Source organism: Triturus cristatus, chromosome 4_1 (genome assembly GCF_964204655.1).
Source record: "Triturus cristatus chromosome 4_1, aTriCri1.1, whole genome shotgun sequence".
NCBI classification, from domain to species: Eukaryota; Metazoa; Chordata; class Amphibia; order Caudata; family Salamandridae; genus Triturus; species Triturus cristatus.
The window spans coordinates 120747304-120761813 of record NC_140585.1 but is presented as its reverse complement, the minus strand read 5'-3'; the positions used below and the strand labels follow the sequence as shown (position 1 = coordinate 120761813).

Here is a 14510-nt window from a genome sequence, read left to right as displayed (position 1 = left end):
GTATTGTAATGGGCAGCTTTGCTTCTTTTGGTTAGGAGAAGCAATCTTTTTTCATAAATGATTACAAATCAGAAATTCCTAGCCAAAAATAATCTGCTTTAATAAGAAATGATTGATTAAAATAAATACCTATTTATCGATCTGTCTATCTATCTTTCTATCTATCTATGTATATGTATATATATATATATATATATATATATATACAATCAGCTCACTTTACCATTTGCAGCTTATAACCATTTACCACCAGGGGTCACTACTAACAAAAAGTATCCACTCCACTTCTAAATCTAGCCCCTAGAGTTGAGCAGAAGCATAAGATTCCCCACTGCTTCATTCCATTTCCATTAGATTATAGATGTAAATTGTTTTTGATGGTATGGTCTGTGCAGATTGAAATATTCAGAGCATATTCTGACTTTTAGTTAACACATCTGTAAGCAATTTGGCCATCACTGAATTCAACGTTTATCTCAATCGTAATAGACAAGGATAATGACAAATATAGTTTACAATGTTATTAAGTACATCTTTTTATTTAATAGTGTGAATAAAAGGAATCGTCTCCCCGTCGGGGAATTGAACCCCGGTCTCCCGCGTGACAGGCGGGGATACTGACCACTATACTAACGAGGACATATTGGCTTCAGTTCAACAGTGCTCACCTCCATGAGGTTAGGGCATGCCCTCAATCAATTCACAGTATTGTAATAGGCAGCTTTGCTTCTTTTGGTTAGGAGAAGCAATCTTTTTTTATAAATGATTACAAATCAGAAATTCCTAGCCAAAAATAATCTGCTTTAATAAGAAATGATTGATTAAAATAAATACCTATTTATCGATCTGTCTATCTATCTTTCTATCTATCTATGTATATGTATATATATATATATATATATATATATATATATATATACAATCAGCTCACTTTAACATTTGCAGCTTATAACCATTTACCACCAGGGGTCACTACTAACAAAAAGCATCCACTCCACTTCTAAATCCAGCCCCTAGAGTTGAGCAGAAGCATAAGATTCCCCACTGCTTCATTCCATTTTCCATTAGATTACAGATGTAAATTGTTTTTGATGGTATGGTCTGTGCAGATTGAAATATTCAGAGCATATTCTGACTTTTAGTTAACACATCTGTAAGCAATTTGGCCATCACTGAATTCAACGTTTATCTCAATCGTAATAGAGAAGGATAATGACAAATATAGTTTACAATGTTATTAAGTACATCATTTTATTTAATTGTGTGAATAAAAGGAATCGTCTCCCCGTCGGGGAATTGAACCCCGGTCTCCCGCGTGACAGGCGGGGATACTGACCACTATACTAACGAGGACATATTGGCTTCAGTTCAACAGTGCTCACCTCCATGAGGTTAGGGCATGCCCTCAATCAATTCACAGTATTGTAATAGGCAGCTTTGCTTCCTTTGGTTAGGAGAAGCAATCTTTTTTCATAAATGATTACAAATCAGAAATTCCTAGCCAAAAATAATCTGCTTTAATAAGAAATGATTGATTAAAATAAATACCTATCTATCGATCTGTCTATCTATCTTTCTATCTATCTATGTATATGTATATATATATATATATATATATATATACAATCAGCTCACTTTACCATTTGCAGCTTATAACCACTTACCACCAGGGGTCACTACTAACAAAAAGCATCCACTCCACTTCTAAATCTAGCCCCTAGAGTTGAGCAGAAGCATAAGATTCCCCACTGCTTCATTCCATTTTCCATTAGATTATAGATGTAAATTGTTTTTGATGGTATGGTCTGTGCAGATTGAAATATTCAGAGCATATTCTGACTTTTAGTTAACACATCTGTAAGCAATTTGTCCATCACTTAATTCAACGTTTATCTCAATCGTAATAGACAAGGATAATGACAAATATAGTTTACAATGTTATTAAGTACATCTTTTTATTTAATAGTGTGAATAAAAGGAATCGTCTCCCCGTCGGGGAATTGAACCCCGGTCTCCCGCGTGACAGGCGGGGATACTGACCACTATACTAACGAGGACATATTGGCTTCAGTTCAACAGTGCTCACCTCCATGAGGTTAGGGCATGCCCTCAATCAATTCACAGTATTGTAATAGGCAGCTTTGCTTCTTTTGGTTAGGAGAAGCAATCTTTTTTTATAAATGATTACAAATCAGAAATTCCTAGCCAAAAATAATCTGCTTTAATAAGAAATGATTGATTAAAATAAATACCTATTTATCGATCTGTCTATCTATCTTTCTATCTATCTATGTATATGTATATATATATATATATATATATATATATATATACAATCAGCTCACTTTAACATTTGCAGCTTATAACCATTTACCACCAGGGGTCACTACTAACAAAAAGCATCCACTCCACTTCTAAATCCAGCCCCTAGAGTTGAGCAGAAGCATAAGATTCCCCACTGCTTCATTCCATTTTCCATTAGATTACAGATGTAAATTGTTTTTGATGGTATGGTCTGTGCAGATTGAAATATTCAGAGCATATTCTGACTTTTAGTTAACACATCTGTAAGCAATTTGGCCATCACTGAATTCAACGTTTATCTCAATCGTAATAGAGAAGGATAATGACAAATATAGTTTACAATGTTATTAAGTACATCATTTTATTTAATTGTGTGAATAAAAGGAATCGTCTCCCCGTCGGGGAATTGAACCCCGGTCTCCCGCGTGACAGGCGGGGATACTGACCACTATACTAACGAGGACATATTGGCTTCAGTTCAACAGTGCTCACCTCCATGAGGTTAGGGCATGCCCTCAATCAATTCACAGTATTGTAATAGGCAGCTTTGCTTCCTTTGGTTAGGAGAAGCAATCTTTTTTCATAAATGATTACAAATCAGAAATTCCTAGCCAAAAATAATCTGCTTTAATAAGAAATGATTGATTAAAATAAATACCTATCTATCGATCTGTCTATCTATCTTTCTATCTATCTATGTATATATATATATATATATATATATATACAATCAGCTCACTTTACCATTTGCAGCTTATAACCATTTACCACCAGGGGTCACTACTAACAAAAAGCATCCACTCCACTTCTAAATCTAGCCCCTAGAGTTGAGCAGAAGCATAAGATTCCCCACTGCTTCATTCCATTTCCATTAGATTATAGATGTAAATTGTTTTTGATGGTATGGTCTGTGCAGATTGAAATATTCAGAGCATATTCTGACTTTTAGTTAACACATCTGTAAGCAATTTGGCCATCACTGAATTCAACGTTTATCTCAATCGTAATAGACAAGGATAATGACAAATATAGTTTACAATGTTATTAAGTACATCATTTTATTTAATTGTGTGAATAAAAGGAATCGTCTCCCCGTCGGGGAATTGAACCCCGGTCTCCCACGTGACAGGCGGGGATACTGACCACTATACTAACGAGGACATATTGGCTTCAGTTCAACAGTGCTCACCTCCATGAGGTTAGGGCATGCCCTCAATCAATTCACAGTATTGTAATAGGCAGCTTTGCTTCTTTTGGTTAGGAGAAGCAATCTTTTTTCATAAATGATTACAAATCAGAAATTCCTAGCCAAAAATAATCTGCTTTAATAAGAAATGATTGATTAAAATAAATACCTATTTATCGATCTGTCTATCTATCTTTCTATCTATCTATGTATATATATATATATATATATATATACAATCAGCTCACTTTACCATTTGCAGCTTATAACCATTTACCACCAGGGGTCACTACTAACAAAAAGCATCCACTCCACTTCTAAATCTAGCCCCTAGAGTTGAGCAGAAGCATAAGATTCCCCACTGCTTCATTCCATTTCCATTAGATTATAGATGTAAATTGTTTTTGATGGTATGGTCTGTGCAGATTGAAATATTCAGAGCATATTCTGACTTTTAGTTAACACATCTGTAAGCAATTTGTCCATCACTGAATTCAACGTTTATCTCAATCGTAATAGACAAGGATAATGACAAATATAGTTTACAATGTTATTAAGTACATCATTTTATTTAATTGTGCGAATAAAAGGAATCGTCTCCCCGTCGGGGAATTGAACCCCGGTCTCCCGCATGACAGGCGGGGATACTGACCACTATACTAACGAGGACATATTGGCTTCAGTTCAACAGTGCTCACCTCCATGAGGTTAGGGCATGCCCTCAATGAATTCACAGTATTGTAATAGGCAGCTTTGCTTCTTTTGGTTAGGAGAAGCAATCTTTTTTCATAAATGATTACAAATCAGAAATTCCTAGCCAAAAATAATCTGCTTTAATAAGAAATGATTGATTAAAATAAATACCTATTTATCGATCTGTCTATCTATCTTTCTATCTATCTATGTATATGTATATATATATATATATATATATATATATACAATCAGCTCACTTTACCATTTGCAGCTTATAACCATTTACCACCAGGGGTCACTACTAACAAAAAGCATCCACTCCACTTCTAAATCTAGCCCCTAGAGTTGAGCAGAAGCATAAGATTCCCCACTGCTTCATTCCATTTCCATTAGATTATAGATGTAAATTGTTTTTGATGGTATGGTCTGTGCAGATTGAAATATTCAGAGCATATTCTGACTTTTAGTTAACACATCTGTAAGCAATTTGGCCATCACTGAATTCAACGTTTATCTCAATCGTAATAGACAAGGATAATGACAAATATAGTTTACAATGTTATTAAGTACATCATTTTATTTAATTGTGTGAATAAAAGGAATCGTCTCCCCGTCGGGGAATTGAACCCCGGTCTCCCGCGTGACAGGCGGGGATACTGACCACTATACTAACGAGGACATATTGGCTTCAGTTCAACAGTGCTCACCTCCATGAGGTTAGGGCATGCCCTCAATCAATTCACAGTATTGTAATAGGCAGCTTTGCTTCTTTTGGTTAGGAGAAGCAATCTTTTTTCATAAATGATTACAAATCAGAAATTCCTAGCCAAAAATAATCTGCTTTAATAAGAAATGATTGATTAAAATAAATACCTATTTATCGATCTGTCTATCTATCTTTCTATCTATCTATGTATATGTATATATATATATATATATATATATATATATATATATATATACAATCAGCTCACTTTAATATTTGCAGCTTATAACCATTTACCACCAGGGGTCACTACTAACAAAAAGCATCCACTCCACTTCTAAATCCAGCCCCTAGAGTTGAGCAGAAGCATAAGATTCCCCACTGCTTCATTCCATTTTCCATTAGATTACAGATGTAAATTGTTTTTGATGGTATGGTCTGTGCAGATTGAAATATTCAGAGCATATTCTGACTTTTAGTTAACACATCTGTAAGCAATTTGGCCATCACTGAATTCAACGTTTATCTCAATCGTAATAGAGAAGGATAATGACAAATATAGTTTACAATGTTATTAAGTACATCATTTTATTTAATTGTGTGAATAAAAGGAATCGTCTCCCCGTCGGGGAATTGAACCCCGGTCTCCCGCGTGACAGGCGGGGATACTGACCACTATACTAACGAGGACATATTGGCTTCAGTTCAACAGTGCTCACCTCCATGAGGTTAGGGCATGCCCTCAATCAATTCACAGTATTGTAATAGGCAGCTTTGCTTCTTTTGGTTAGGAGAAGCAATCTTTTTTCATAAATGATTACAAATCAGAAATTCCTAGCCAAAAATAATCTGCTTTAATAAGAAATGATTGATTAAAATAAATACCTATTTATCGATCTGTCTATCTATCTTTCTATCTATCTATGTATATGTATATATATATATATATATATATATATATATATATATATATATACAATCAGCTCACTTTAACATTTGCAGCTTATAACCATTTACCACCAGGGGTCACTACTAACAAAAAGCATCCACTCCACTTCTAAATCCAGCCCCTAGAGTTGAGCAGAAGCATAAGATTCCCCACTGCTTCATTCCATTTTCCATTAGATTACAGATGTAAATTGTTTTTGATGGTATGGTCTGTGCAGATTGAAATATTCAGAGCATATTCTGACTTTTAGTTAACACATCTGTAAGCAATTTGGCCATCACTGAATTCAACGTTTATCTCAATCGTAATAGAGAAGGATAATGACAAATATAGTTTACAATGTTATTAAGTACATCATTTTATTTAATTGTGTGAATAAAAGAAATCGTCTACCCGTCGGGGAATTGAACCCCGGTCTCCCGCGTGACAGGCGGGGATACTGACCACTATACTAACGAGGACATATTGGCTTCAGTTCAACAGTGCTCACCTCCATGAGGTTAGGGCATGCCCTCAATCAATTCACAGTATTGTAATAGGCAGCTTTGCTTCTTTTGGTTAGGAGAAGCAATCTTTTTTCATAAATGATTACAAATCAGAAATTCCTAGCCAAAAATAATCTGCTTTAATAAGAAATGATTGATTAAAATAAATACCTATTTATCGATCTGTCTATCTATCTTTCTATCTATCTATGTATATGTATATATATATATATATATATATATATATATATATATATACAATCAGCTCACTTTAACATTTGCAGCTTATAACCATTTACCACCAGGGGTCACTACTAACAAAAAGCATCCACTCCACTTCTAAATCCAGCCCCTAGAGTTGAGCAGAAGCATAAGATTCCCCACTGCTTCATTCCATTTTCCATTAGATTACAGATGTAAATTGTTTTTGATGGTATGGTCTGTGCAGATTGAAATATTCAGAGCATATTCTGACTTTTAGTTTACACATCTGTAAGCAATTTGGCCATCACTGAATTCAACGTTTATCTCAATCGTAATAGAGAAGGATAATGACAAATATAGTTTACAATGTTATTAAGTACATCATTTTATTTAATTGTGTGAATAAAAGGAATCGTCTCCCCGTCGGGGAATTGAACCCCGGTCTCCCGCGTGACAGGCGGGGATACTGACCACTATACTAACGAGGACATATTGGCTTCAGTTCAACAGTGCTCACCTCCATGAGGTTAGGGCATGCCCTCAATCAATTCACAGTATTGTAATAGGCAGCTTTGCTTCTTTTGGTTAGGAGAAGCAATCTTTTTTCATAAATGATTACAAATCAGAAATTCCTAGCCAAAAATAATCTGCTTTAATAAGAAATGATTGATTAAAATAAATACCTATTTATCGATCTGTCTATCTATCTTTCTATCTATCTATGTATATGTATATATATATATATATATATATATATATATATATATATATATACAATCAGCTCACTTTAACATTTGCAGCTTATAACCATTTACCACCAGGGGTCACTACTAACAAAAAGCATCCACTCCACTTCTAAATCCAGCCCCTAGAGTTGAGCAGAAGCATAAGATTCCCCACTGCTTCATTCCATTTTCCATTAGATTACAGATGTAAATTGTTTTTGATGGTATGGTCTGTGCAGATTGAAATATTCAGAGCATATTCTGACTTTTAGTTAACACATCTGTAAGCAATTTGGCCATCACTGAATTCAACGTTTATCTCAATCGTAATAGAGAAGGATAATGACAAATATAGTTTACAATGTTATTAAGTACATCATTTTATTTAATTGTGTGAATAAAAGAAATCGTCTACCCGTCGGGGAATTGAACCCCGGTCTCCCGCGTGACAGGCGGGGATACTGACCACTATACTAACGAGGACATATTGGCTTCAGTTCAACAGTGCTCACCTCCATGAGGTTAGGGCATGCCCTCAATCAATTCACAGTATTGTAATAGGCAGCTTTGCTTCTTTTGGTTAGGAGAAGCAATCTTTTTTCATAAATGATTACAAATCAGAAATTCCTAGCCAAAAATAATCTGCTTTAATAAGAAATGATTGATTAAAATAAATACCTATTTATCGATCTGTCTATCTATCTTTCTATCTATCTATGTATATGTATATATATATATATATATATATATATATATATATATATACAATCAGCTCACTTTAACATTTGCAGCTTATAACCATTTACCACCAGGGGTCACTACTAACAAAAAGCATCCACTCCACTTCTAAATCCAGCCCCTAGAGTTGAGCAGAAGCATAAGATTCCCCACTGCTTCATTCCATTTTCCATTAGATTACAGATGTAAATTGTTTTTGATGGTATGGTCTGTGCAGATTGAAATATTCAGAGCATATTCTGACTTTTAGTTTACACATCTGTAAGCAATTTGGCCATCACTGAATTCAACGTTTATCTCAATCGTAATAGAGAAGGATAATGACAAATATAGTTTACAATGTTATTAAGTACATCATTTTATTTAATTGTGTGAATAAAAGGAATCGTCTCCCCGTCGGGGAATTGAACCCCGGTCTCCCGCGTGACAGGCGGGGATACTGACCACTATACTAACGAGGACATATTGGCTTCAGTTCAACAGTGCTCACCTCCATGAGGTTAGGGCATGCCCTCAATCAATTCACAGTATTGTAATAGGCAGCTTTGCTTCCTTTGGTTAGGAGAAGCAATCTTTTTTCATAAATGATTACAAATCAGAAATTCCTAGCCAAAAATAATCTGCTTTAATAAGAAATGATTGATTAAAATAAATACCTATCTATCGATCTGTCTATCTATCTTTCTATCTATCTATGTATATATATATATATATATATATATATATATATATACAATCAGCTCACTTTACCATTTGCAGCTTATAACCATTTACCACCAGGGGTCACTACTAACAAAAAGCATCCACTCCACTTCTAAATCTAGCCCCTAGAGTTGAGCAGAAGCATAAGATTCCCCACTGCTTCATTCCATTTCCATTAGATTATAGATGTAAATTGTTTTTGATGGTATGGTCTGTGCAGATTGAAATATTCAGAGCATATTCTGACTTTTAGTTAACACATCTGTAAGCAATTTGGCCATCACTGAATTCAACGTTTATCTCAATCGTAATAGACAAGGATAATGACAAATATAGTTTACAATGTTATTAAGTACATCATTTTATTTAATTGTGTGAATAAAAGGAATCGTCTCCCCGTCGGGGAATTGAACCCCGGTCTCCCACGTGACAGGCGGGGATACTGACCACTATACTAACGAGGACATATTGGCTTCAGTTCAACAGTGCTCACCTCCATGAGGTTAGGGCATGCCCTCAATCAATTCACAGTATTGTAATAGGCAGCTTTGCTTCTTTTGGTTAGGAGAAGCAATCTTTTTTCATAAATGATTACAAATCAGAAATTCCTAGCCAAAAATAATCTGCTTTAATAAGAAATGATTGATTAAAATAAATACCTATTTATCGATCTGTCTATCTATCTTTCTATCTATCTATGTATATGTATATATATATATATATATATATATACAATCAGCTCACTTTACCATTTGCAGCTTATAACCATTTACCACCAGGGGTCACTACTAACAAAAAGCATCCACTCCACTTCTAAATCTAGCCCCTAGAGTTGAGCAGAAGCATAAGATTCCCCACTGCTTCATTCCATTTCTATTAGATTATAGATGTAAATTGTTTTTGATGGTATGGTCTGTGCAGATTGAAATATTCAGAGCATATTCTGACTTTTAGTTAACACATCTGTAAGCAATTTGGCCATCACTGAATTCAACGTTTATCTCAATCGTAATAGACAAGGATAATGACAAATATAGTTTACAATGTTATTAAGTACATCATTTTATTTAATTGTGTGAATAAAAGGAATCGTCTCCCCGTCGGGGAATTGAACCCCGGTCTCCCGTGTGACAGGCGGGGATACTGACCACTATACTAACGAGGACATATTGGCTTCAGTTCAACAGTGCTCACCTCCATGAGGTTAGGGCATGCCCTCAATCAATTCACAGTATTGTAATAGGCAGCTTTGCTTCTTTTGGTTAGGAGAAGCAATCTTTTTTCATAAATGATTACAAATCAGAAATTCCTAGCCAAAAATAATCTGCTTTAATAAGAAATGATTGATTAAAATAAATACCTATCTATCGATCTGTCTATCTATCTTTCTATCTATCTATGTATATGTATATATATATATATATATATATATATACAATCAGCTCACTTTACCATTTGCAGCTTATAACCACTTACCACCAGGGGTCACTACTAACAAAAAGCATCCACTCCACTTCTAAATCTAGCCCCTAGAGTTGAGCAGAAGCATAAGATTCCCCACTGCTTCATTCCATTTTCCATTAGATTATAGATGTAAATTGTTTTTGATGGTATGGTCTGTGCAGATTGAAATATTCAGAGCATATTCTGACTTTTAGTTAACACATCTGTAAGCAATTTGTCCATCACTGAATTCAACGTTTATCTCAATCGTAATAGACAAGGATAATGACAAATATAGTTTACAATGTTATTAAGTACATCATTTTATTTATTGTGCGAATAAAAGGAATCGTCTCCCCGTCGGGGAATTGAACCCCGGTCTCCCGCGTGACAGGCGGGGATACTGACCACTATACTAACGAGGACATATTGGCTTCAGTTCAACAGTGCTCACCTCCATGAGGTTAGGGCATGCCCTCAATGAATTCACAGTATTGTAATAGGCAGCTTTGCTTCTTTTGGTTAGGAGAAGCAATCTTTTTTCATAAATGATTACAAATCAGAAATTCCTAGCCAAAAATAATCTGCTTTAATAAGAAATGATTGATTAAAATAAATACCTATTTATCGATCTGTCTATCTATCTTTCTATCTATCTATGTATATGTATATATATATATATATATATATATATATATATACAATCAGCTCACTTTACCATTTGCAGCTTATAACCATTTACCACCAGGGGTCACTACTAACAAAAAGCATCCACTCCACTTCTAAATCTAGCCCCTAGAGTTGAGCAGAAGCATAAGATTCCCCACTGTTTCATTCCATTTCCATTAGATTATAGATGTAAATTGTTTTTGATGGTATGGTCTGTGCAGATTGAAATATTCAGAGCATATTCTGACTTTTAGTTAACACATCTGTAAGCAATTTGGCCATCACTGAATTCAACGTTTATCTCAATCGTAATAGACAAGGATAATGACAAATATAGTTTACAATGTTATTAAGTACATCTTTTTATTTAATAGTGTGAATAAAAGGAATCGTCTCCCCGTCGGGGAATTGAACCCCGGTCTCCCGCGTGACAGGCGGGGATACTGACCACTATACTAACGAGGACATATTGGCTTCAGTTCAACAGTGCTCACCTCCATGAGGTTAGGGCATGCCCTCAATCAATTCACAGTATTGTAATAGGCAGCTTTGCTTCTTTTGGTTAGGAGAAGCAATCTTTTTTTATAAATGATTACAAATCAGAAATTCCTAGCCAAAAATAATCTGCTTTAATAAGAAATGATTGATTAAAATAAATACCTATTTATCGATCTGTCTATCTATCTTTCTATCTATCTATGTATATGTATATATATATATATATATATATATATATATATATACAATCAGCTCACTTTACCATTTGCAGCTTATAACCATTTACCACCAGGGGTCACTACTAACAAAAAGCATCCACTCCACTTCTAAATCTAGCCCCTAGAGTTGAGCAGAAGCATAAGATTCCCCACTGCTTCATTCCATTTCCATTAGATTATAGATGTAAATTGTTTTTGATGGTATGGTCTGTGCAGATTGAAATATTCAGAGCATATTCTGACTTTTAGTTAACACATCTGTAAGCAATTTGGCCATCACTGAATTCAACGTTTATCTCAATCGTAATAGACAAGGATAATGACAAATATAGTTTACAATGTTATTAAGTACATCATTTTATTTAATTGTGTGAATAAAAGGAATCGTCTCCCCGTCGGGGAATTGAACCCCGGTCTCCCACGTGACAGGCGGGGATACTGACCACTATACTAACGAGGACATATTGGCTTCAGTTCAACAGTGCTCACCTCCATGAGGTTAGGGCATGCCCTCAATCAATTCACAGTATTGTAATAGGCAGCTTTGCTTCTTTTGGTTAGGAGAAGCAATCTTTTTTCATAAATGATTACAAATCAGAAATTCCTAGCCAAAAATAATCTGCTTTAATAAGAAATGATTGATTAAAATAAATACCTATTTATCGATCTGTCTATCTATCTTTCTATCTATCTATGTATATATATATATATATATATATATATACAATCAGCTCACTTTACCATTTGCAGCTTATAACCATTTACCACCAGGGGTCACTACTAACAAAAAGCATCCACTCCACTTCTAAATCTAGCCCCTAGAGTTGAGCAGAAGCATAAGATTCCCCACTGCTTCATTCCATTTCCATTAGATTATAGATGTAAATTGTTTTTGATGGTATGGTCTGTGCAGATTGAAATATTCAGAGCATATTCTGACTTTTAGTTAACACATCTGTAAGCAATTTGTCCATCACTGAATTCAACGTTTATCTCAATCGTAATAGACAAGGATAATGACAAATATAGTTTACAATGTTATTAAGTACATCATTTTATTTAATTGTGCGAATAAAAGGAATCGTCTCCCCGTCGGGGAATTGAACCCCGGTCTCCCGCGTGACAGGCGGGGATACTGACCACTATACTAACGAGGACATATTGGCTTCAGTTCAACAGTGCTCACCTCCATGAGGTTAGGGCATGCCCTCAATGAATTCACAGAATTGTAATAGGCAGCTTTGCTTCTTTTGGTTAGGAGAAGCAATCTTTTTTCATAAATGATTACAAATCAGAAATTCCGAGCCAAAAATAATCTGCTTTAATAAGAAATGATTGATTAAAATAAATACCTATTTATCGATCTGTCTATCTATCTTTCTATCTATCTATGTATATATATATATATATATATATATATACAATCAGCTCACTTTACCATTTGCAGCTTATAACCATTTACCACCAGGGGTCACTACTAACAAAAAGCATCCACTCCACTTCTAAATCTAGCCCCTAGAGTTGAGCAGAAGCATAAGATTCCCCACTGCTTCATTCCATTTCCATTAGATTATAGATGTAAATTGTTTTTGATGGTATGGTCTGTGCAGATTGAAATATTCAGAGCATATTCTGACTTTTAGTTAACACATCTGTAAGCAATTTGTCCATCACTGAATTCAACGTTTATCTCAATCGTAATAGACAAGGATAATGACAAATATAGTTTACAATGTTATTAAGTACATCATTTTATTTAATTGTGCGAATAAAAGGAATCGTCTCCCCGTCGGGGAATTGAACCCCGGTCTCCCGCGTGACAGGCGGGGATACTGACCACTATACTAACGAGGACATATTGGCTTCAGTTCAACAGTGCTCACCTCCATGAGGTTAGGGCATGCCCTCAATGAATTCACAGTATTGTAATAGGCAGCTTTGCTTCTTTTGGTTAGGAGAAGCAATCTTTTTTCATAAATGATTACAAATCAGAAATTCCTAGCCAAAAATAATCTGCTTTAATAAGAAATGATTGATTAAAATAAATACCTATTTATCGATCTGTCTATCTATCTTTCTATCTATCTATGTATATGTATATATATATATATATATATATATATATATATACAATCAGCTCACTTTACCATTTGCAGCTTATAACCATTTACCACCAGGGGTCACTACTAACAAAAAGCATCCACTCCACTTCTAAATCTAGCCCCTAGAGTTGAGCAGAAGCATAAGATTCCCCACTGCTTCATTCCATTTCCATTAGATTATAGATGTAAATTGTTTTTGATGGTATGGTCTGTGCAGATTGAAATATTCAGAGCATATTCTGACTTTTAGTTAACACATCTGTAAGCAATTTGGCCATCACTGAATTCAACGTTTATCTCAATCGTAATAGACAAGGATAATGACAAATATAGTTTACAATGTTATTAAGTACATCATTTTATTTAATTGTGTGAATAAAAGGAATCGTCTCCCCGTCGGGGAATTGAACCCCGGTCTCCCGCGTGACAGGCGGGGATACTGACCACTATACTAACGAGGACATATTGGCTTCAGTTCAACAGTGCTCACCTCCATGAGGTTAGGGCATGCCCTCAATCAATTCACAGTATTGTAATAGGCAGCTTTGCTTCTTTTGGTTAGGAGAAGCAATCTTTTTTCATAAATGATTACAAATCAGAAATTCCTAGCCAAAAATAATCTGCTTTAATAAGAAATGATTGATTAAAATAAATACCTATTTATCGATCTGTCTATCTATCTTTCTATCTATCTATGTATATGTATATATATATATATATATATATATATATATATATATATATATATATACAATCAGCTCACTTTAACATTTGCAGCTTATAACCATTTACCACCAGGGGTCACTACTAACAAAAAGCATCCACTCCACTTCTAAATCCAGCCCCTAGAGTTGAGCAGAAGCATAAGATTCCCCACTGCTTCAT

General features: G+C 34.7%; 13 non-coding genes across 13 annotated transcripts; all 13 read right to left on the bottom strand.

The window, feature by feature from the left end:
* Nucleotides 1–567: 567 nt before the first annotated feature.
* Nucleotides 568–639, bottom strand: TRNAD-GUC (transfer RNA aspartic acid (anticodon GUC)). The gene has a single exon. It is a non-coding gene; the product is annotated as a tRNA-Asp (tRNA).
* Nucleotides 640–1281: 642 nt separating this feature from the next.
* Nucleotides 1282–1353, bottom strand: TRNAD-GUC (transfer RNA aspartic acid (anticodon GUC)). Its single transcript has one exon. It is a non-coding gene; the product is annotated as a tRNA-Asp (tRNA).
* A 632-nt stretch (nucleotides 1354–1985) lies between these two features.
* TRNAD-GUC (transfer RNA aspartic acid (anticodon GUC)) lies at nucleotides 1986–2057 on the bottom strand. Its single transcript has one exon. It is a non-coding gene; the product is annotated as a tRNA-Asp (tRNA).
* Nucleotides 2058–2695: 638 nt separating this feature from the next.
* Nucleotides 2696–2767, bottom strand: TRNAD-GUC (transfer RNA aspartic acid (anticodon GUC)). Its single transcript has one exon. It is a non-coding gene; the product is annotated as a tRNA-Asp (tRNA).
* A 2025-nt stretch (nucleotides 2768–4792) lies between these two features.
* On the bottom strand, nucleotides 4793–4864 carry TRNAD-GUC (transfer RNA aspartic acid (anticodon GUC)). The gene has a single exon. It is a non-coding gene; the product is annotated as a tRNA-Asp (tRNA).
* Nucleotides 4865–5510: 646 nt separating this feature from the next.
* TRNAD-GUC (transfer RNA aspartic acid (anticodon GUC)) lies at nucleotides 5511–5582 on the bottom strand. The gene has a single exon. It is a non-coding gene; the product is annotated as a tRNA-Asp (tRNA).
* Nucleotides 5583–6946: 1364 nt separating this feature from the next.
* On the bottom strand, nucleotides 6947–7018 carry TRNAD-GUC (transfer RNA aspartic acid (anticodon GUC)). The gene has a single exon. It is a non-coding gene; the product is annotated as a tRNA-Asp (tRNA).
* Nucleotides 7019–8382: 1364 nt separating this feature from the next.
* Nucleotides 8383–8454, bottom strand: TRNAD-GUC (transfer RNA aspartic acid (anticodon GUC)). The gene has a single exon. It is a non-coding gene; the product is annotated as a tRNA-Asp (tRNA).
* A 2037-nt stretch (nucleotides 8455–10491) lies between these two features.
* TRNAD-GUC (transfer RNA aspartic acid (anticodon GUC)) lies at nucleotides 10492–10563 on the bottom strand. The gene has a single exon. It is a non-coding gene; the product is annotated as a tRNA-Asp (tRNA).
* A 637-nt stretch (nucleotides 10564–11200) lies between these two features.
* Nucleotides 11201–11272, bottom strand: TRNAD-GUC (transfer RNA aspartic acid (anticodon GUC)). Its single transcript has one exon. It is a non-coding gene; the product is annotated as a tRNA-Asp (tRNA).
* Nucleotides 11273–12608: 1336 nt separating this feature from the next.
* TRNAD-GUC (transfer RNA aspartic acid (anticodon GUC)) lies at nucleotides 12609–12680 on the bottom strand. The gene has a single exon. It is a non-coding gene; the product is annotated as a tRNA-Asp (tRNA).
* A 625-nt stretch (nucleotides 12681–13305) lies between these two features.
* TRNAD-GUC (transfer RNA aspartic acid (anticodon GUC)) lies at nucleotides 13306–13377 on the bottom strand. The gene has a single exon. It is a non-coding gene; the product is annotated as a tRNA-Asp (tRNA).
* A 637-nt stretch (nucleotides 13378–14014) lies between these two features.
* Nucleotides 14015–14086, bottom strand: TRNAD-GUC (transfer RNA aspartic acid (anticodon GUC)). The gene has a single exon. It is a non-coding gene; the product is annotated as a tRNA-Asp (tRNA).
* Between the last annotated feature and the right edge of the window lie 424 nt (nucleotides 14087–14510).